Genomic DNA, 6,189 nt, shown 5'->3' with positions numbered 1-6,189 from the left:
GGACAGATTTTACATAAGGTATTTTATGGAAATTATAAATTAACCCTATTGAACACAAATTAAGGCCGCTCTATACACCACATGACGGACAGAGTATTACTGTGTTGCAAATGTATTTATTGCACTTGATGAATGTGTACTGTGTCTTCCTGTACTTATTGTGTCCACACACATCACATCGCAGTGCTTCTTGTTGTTGTTAACGTCTACAATCTAGAATGATGGAATTTTACTAACATCTCACTTACTCACATATATAGTTACAGCAGGCCAAGGTAGGAGAGTCAGAAATACACACACACATACAGTGGGGCAAAAAAGTATTTAGTCAGCCACCAATTGTGCAAGTTCTCCCACTTAAAAAGATGAGAGGCCTGTAATTTTCATCATAGGTACACTTCAACTAATACAGACAAAATGAGAAAAAAAATCCAGAAAATCACATTGTAGGATTTTTTAAATGAATTTATTTGCAAAATATGGTGGAAAATAAGTATTTGGTCACCTACAAACAAGCAAGATTTCTGGCTCTCACAGACCTGTAACTTCTTCTTTAAGAGGCTCCTCTGTCCTCCACTCTCTGCCACTCTCTGCCACTGAGCTGGTCTGGTGTCTTGGTTATTGAAGCGGATAATCCTGGAAATAATATGAAAGTTCTCCAGAGACATTGTTGCACGGAAAAGTTCTCTGACAGTTTCTGACTCGTACAGGGATCTGAAAACCATTGGATCTGAAAACACCATAAAGGGTAAGACTCCCTAAGTATGTATGTAAATGAGTTTGGTTCATATCCTTCCATCTCTCTCCAAAAACACACCTCCTCTCCAAATCAGTGCAGAATGATTTTCTGGATGGTGTCTAGGAAGAACAGTTCAAAAGAAGCCGTCTTGCATATGAGTAACCGCCATACGTGTCAGCCCTGGTTGCATCCTTATCACATTGGCAGCCATGCAGGATGGTTCATTCCTTGGGCAAGAAGACCATTCAATTTCACTATTTTTGACATCCATATTTTTCCTCCTGCAGGCTGCTGATGAGCTGGTTACTGACGGCTAGTCCTGGAGCTGGCTGCTGACGGGATGGTCCTGGGGTTGGCTGAGGGTCAATTTCATCCTCTTCTTCCAACTTATTGTCAGACTCCGAATTGACAGAGACATGATCTTAATATACTGAGAATTTTTAATCTTCCAAAGTGGAAGATGCTCCTTCCACACTAGCTTCTCTCTTTGCAAAAAAAGTTCTGATTGATTGTGGTATGGAGCCACACGTGCAAAGCTATTTATTTGTTGTGCCAATTTACACCTGGCTGGGGAAGAGTGTGGGAAAATACTTTTTTTATTTTTTATTTTATGTATAATGTATCAAAATAATGTATTGTAATGACATTGTGTAGTTTCACACACAAATGGGAGACAGGCAGACAGGCAGGGAGACAGACAGCACCAATAACCTATGTTGAAACAGCAGACCCAGGGAGGAGGAACAAAAAGTGAGGGCACACAGCAAACCTTTGTTTAATTTTTTACATGATTTCACCTATAAACACACGTTTCCACACTTGTATTACCCTCGGGTCCAGTGGACCAAAATCACCACATATGTAATTTTGCAGGTTTTCCTACTTACAAAGCATGTAGAGGTCTGTAATTTGTAATAGCCCTGCTCCAATTTTGGTAGGTTCCCTGCACATAACATAGGAGGGAAAAGCTGGGAGAGTAAGGGGCTTACAATGTTTACCATTATGGCTGCATTTATACAGGCAGCTCAATTCTGATATTTTTTCACAAATTGGTCTTTTGACCAATCAGATCTGCTCTGGAAAAGATCTGATGTGGTTGGTCAAAAGACCAACTATTGGAGAAAATATCATAATTGAGTAAACACAGCCTGTGGATCCCAGCCGTTTGGAGATGTGACATGGGCGAGTACGATTAAAAGGATGCGTTCAAAAAATGGGCCCCAAGACGGAGCGAAATCGATACACATCCAGGGAATAAATGGGCCAATCACTCAGGCGGGCGGCCATATTGTGCGGGTGGCAACAGGCCACTGCTCATTACAGCTAAGAGACACAAGAGAGTGCAGATTATGTGAAATATGAGGCCATGGCCGCCACTGTATATAATGAAAGTCTGTAGGTCCCTGGCCTCATGGGAGTCTGGGAGTCCATCTCTGAGACATGGTGAGGCTGGGCATTTGTTTGAAATAATGTTCCTGCATGATTTGACCTAATCAAACATATAAACTATTTCAGCTGCTCTAAAGTGGGTTTTGATTTGCAGTGCTAGAGCTACAGCATACTACTGCAATACAGTAGTCATATCAGCTACCTTAGCATCCCCAATGAATATGCCACCATCTCTGAACAGCTCTGCCAGTCATTTGTGTGTGCTGTCTAAGCAACAGGTTAACTTGATACATTATTGAAAGTGTAAGCTTTGGTGAAACAGGTGACCCAATTGTTATTTTGATTGTCCGCATTACCCAATACTATAATTTTTCTACCAAAGCATTTTCCCTGATGAATTCAGCAAGACCTGAGACCCCCTTTCTTCTTTCCCTCTGCAGATATTGAGATGAAGTCTGACTGATGGTTGGCCTGTCCAATGGACGTTTCAGATGGCTCAACAGAGGAGCTCATTTGATTCTGGGTCTAGTGGTATTGATACATTCACTCCTTCACTTTCTTATTCTCCACTCCCCACCCCTCCCTGTCTCTCTTTCCCTATCTTTCATTAATTATTCTGCTCCAGCACCCAATCAGTTCTAACTGCATGCATACTCACCCCACAGCTGCTTTCACTCACCATAATTACAGGGTGCACATTCATTGTGACTGCCAGGCCCTTTAAAGGAGACACCATACTGTGCACATGAAGGCTTGCTATGTCTCCGTGTGTCGCAGGTGTTTCTAGTGATGTACAACTGAGAAAGCAAGAGAAAGAATAGTGCTGTCTGTCCTGGCGAGGTACCGTATCCACAGATGGGATGCAGCAAGTCTGGCTTGTGCTGTCAAGGTGTGTGTGTGTGTGTGTGTGTGTGTGTGTGTGTGTGTGTGTGTGTGTGTGTGTGTGTGTGTGTGTGTGTGTGTGTGTGTGTGTGTGTGTGTGTGTGTGTGTGTGTGTGTGTGTGTGTGTGTGTGTGTGTGTGTGTGTGTGTGTGTGTGTGTGTGTGTGTGTGTGTGTAAGAAGAGAGAGGAGTGGCATTCAAGGCTACCTGTGGAAAGCTGCTGAAAGAATGAGCATGACAAGTGCACGGGTAGAGATCTCCCCTGCTGAGAGAGGTATTGGAGAGGGAGGGTTGTGTGTGTGTGTGTGTCAGTGTAGGCTCCTCAGAGGAGTAAGAGGACCATCCTCCTCAGCTAAATTTCATGAAAAGAAAAATTGTGAAACATTAAAGTTATCCTTTTTATATAAAACTATACTAAATATATTCATGACACCAAATAACTGATTAAAATATACAGTTTTACAATGAACAGTAACTTCAACAGCACTGTATGGGGTAGCACTATGGTGTAGATGGGGGACAGCTAGCTTCCATCCTCCTCTGGCTATATTGACTTCAATACAAAACCTAGGAGGCTCTTACACCTCACCCCCTTCCACAGAAATACAGTGCCTTGCAAAAGTATTCATCTCCCTTGGTATTTTTCCTATTTTGTTGCATTACAACTTGTAATTTACATTTTATTTTTATTTGGATTTCTTGTAAAAGACACACGAAAAAATTATAGGAATCTTAAAATAGAAAAGTGGTGTGTGCATATGTATTCACCCCCTTTGCTATGAAGCCTCTAAATAAGATCCGGTAAAACCAATTACCTTCAGAAGTCACATAATTAGTTAAATTCCACCTGTGTGCAATCAAAGTGTCACATGATCTCAGTATATATACATCGGTTCTGAATGGCCCCAGCGTCTGCAACAACACTAAGCAAGGGGCACCTCCAAGCAAGCGGCACCATGAAGACCAAGGAGCTCTCCAAACAGGTCAGGGACAAAGTTGTGGAAAAGTACAGATCAGGGTTGGGTTATAAAAAAAAATGCAGAAACTTTGAACATCCCACAGAGCACCATTAAATCCGTTGTGGAAATGGAAAGAATATGGCCCCACAACAAACCTGCCAAGAGAGGGCCGCACACTAAAACTAACGTAACAGGCAAGGAGGGCATTAATCAGAGGCAACAAAGAGACCAAAGATAACCCTGAAGGTGCTGCAAAGCTCCACAGTGGAGATTGGAGTATCTGTCCATAGGACCACTTTAAGCTGTATACTCCACAGAACTCATCCAACTTGAAGGAGCTGGAGCAGTTTTGCCTTGAAGAATGTACAAAAATCCCAGTGGCTATATGTGCCAAGCATATAGAGACATACCCCAAGAGACTTGCAGCTGTAATTGCTACAAAAGGAGGCTATACAAAGTATTGACTTTGGGGGGGGGAGGGGTGAATAGTTATACACGCTCAAGTTCTGTTTTTTTGTTTTATTTGTTGTTTGCTTCACAATAGAAAATATTTTGCGTCTTCAAAGTGGTAGGCATGTTGTTTAAAGAAAATTATATTAACCCTCCATTTTAATTCCAGGCTTGTAAGGCAACAAAATAGGGGTGTAATGCCAAAGGGGGTGAATACTTACGCAAACCACTGTTATAGCTGTTCAGCTGGAGACAGCCTAGCTCTGCCTAGTTGCATACGCTCGGGAACAGATGAATTGACAGATTTCGGAGACTCTCGGGGGAAGTTGGGTAGCCTCGGTTTCTCTTGGCAACGGAGCCGTCCGGGACTTCTGAGATTCCTCGCAGGCGAGGTGCACTCATTGGGCTGGCGAGTGAAATCGAATCTCCCCTCCTTCCTTCGTTCCCGTACTCGCCCATCGATCCGACTGGTCAAGGCGATGTGCGAGTCAACATTTGTCTGTAGTTCCTGGGCTGAAAGCTCGTACTTTACTTCTTCTGAAACGTTGCGCAGGAACATGTTGAACAGCCAGACAACATTCTGCAGAAAAGGCAGCGTGCGAAATTAAAACATATTTTGGGGAAATATGTAACTTTCACACATTAACAAGTCCAATACAGCAAATGAAAGACAAACATCTTGTTAATCTACCCATCATGTCCGATTTCAAAAATGCTTTGCAGTGAAAGCACCACATATGATTGTTAGGTCATAGCCAAGTCGAAAAAACACAGCCATTTTTCCAGCCAAAGATAGGAGACACAAAAAGCAGAAATATAGATCAAATCAATCACTAACTTTTAATGATCTTCATCAGATGACACTCATAGGATATCATGTTACCCAATAGATACAAGTGTTTTTCACAGAATTAAAGATAACGGTTGCATTAAGGAGAAGGCTGTGTCAGAGAGGAATATCCGCCATTTTGGAATCAACAATGTTAGAAACAACACCATATATATTCACTTACCTTTGATATTCATCAGAAGGCCCTCCAAGGAATCCCTGGTCGACAATAAATGACTGATTTGTTCCATAAAAATCCATAAAGTCCGTAATTTATGGCCAAATAGCCACTTGTTGTTATCGTGTTCAGCCCAGTAATCCATCTTCATGAGGCGCAGGCACTTCATCCAGACAAAAACTTGAAAGGTTCCGTTACAGTCCTTTAGAAACATGTCAAACAATGTATGGAATCAATCGTTCGGATGTTTTTAACATAAAACATCAATAATGTTCCAACCGGAGAATTCCTTTGTCTTCAGAAAAGCACTGGAACGAGAGGTAACTCTGTCGGGAGCGCCCGTCATGAGACCGAGGCTCTCTGCCAGACCACTGACTCAAAGAGGTCTCATGAGCCCCTCCTTTATAGTAGAATCCTCAAACCTGTTTCTAAAGACAGATGACATCTAGTGGAAGCCCCGGGAAGTGCAACTCCATCCATATCTCAATGTGTATTCGGTAGCTTTGAAAAACTACAAACCTCAATGTCCCACTTCCTGGTTGGATTTTTCTCCGGGTTTCGTCTGCCATATGAGTTCTGTTATACTCACAGACATCATTCAAACAGTTTTAGAAATGTCAGTGTTTTCTATCCAATACTAGTAATGATATGCATATATTAGCATCTGGGGCAGAGTAGGAGGCAGTTCACTTTGGGCACGCTATTCATCCAAAAGTGAAAATGCTGCCCCTATCCCAAAAAGGTTAAATGCTCGGTGTTTAGAT

The sequence above is a fragment of the Oncorhynchus gorbuscha genome, linkage group LG02, assembly GCF_021184085.1.
Source record: "Oncorhynchus gorbuscha isolate QuinsamMale2020 ecotype Even-year linkage group LG02, OgorEven_v1.0, whole genome shotgun sequence".
Classification (NCBI taxonomy): domain Eukaryota; kingdom Metazoa; phylum Chordata; class Actinopteri; order Salmoniformes; family Salmonidae; genus Oncorhynchus; species Oncorhynchus gorbuscha.
Note: the sequence above shows the minus strand (reverse complement) of the source record.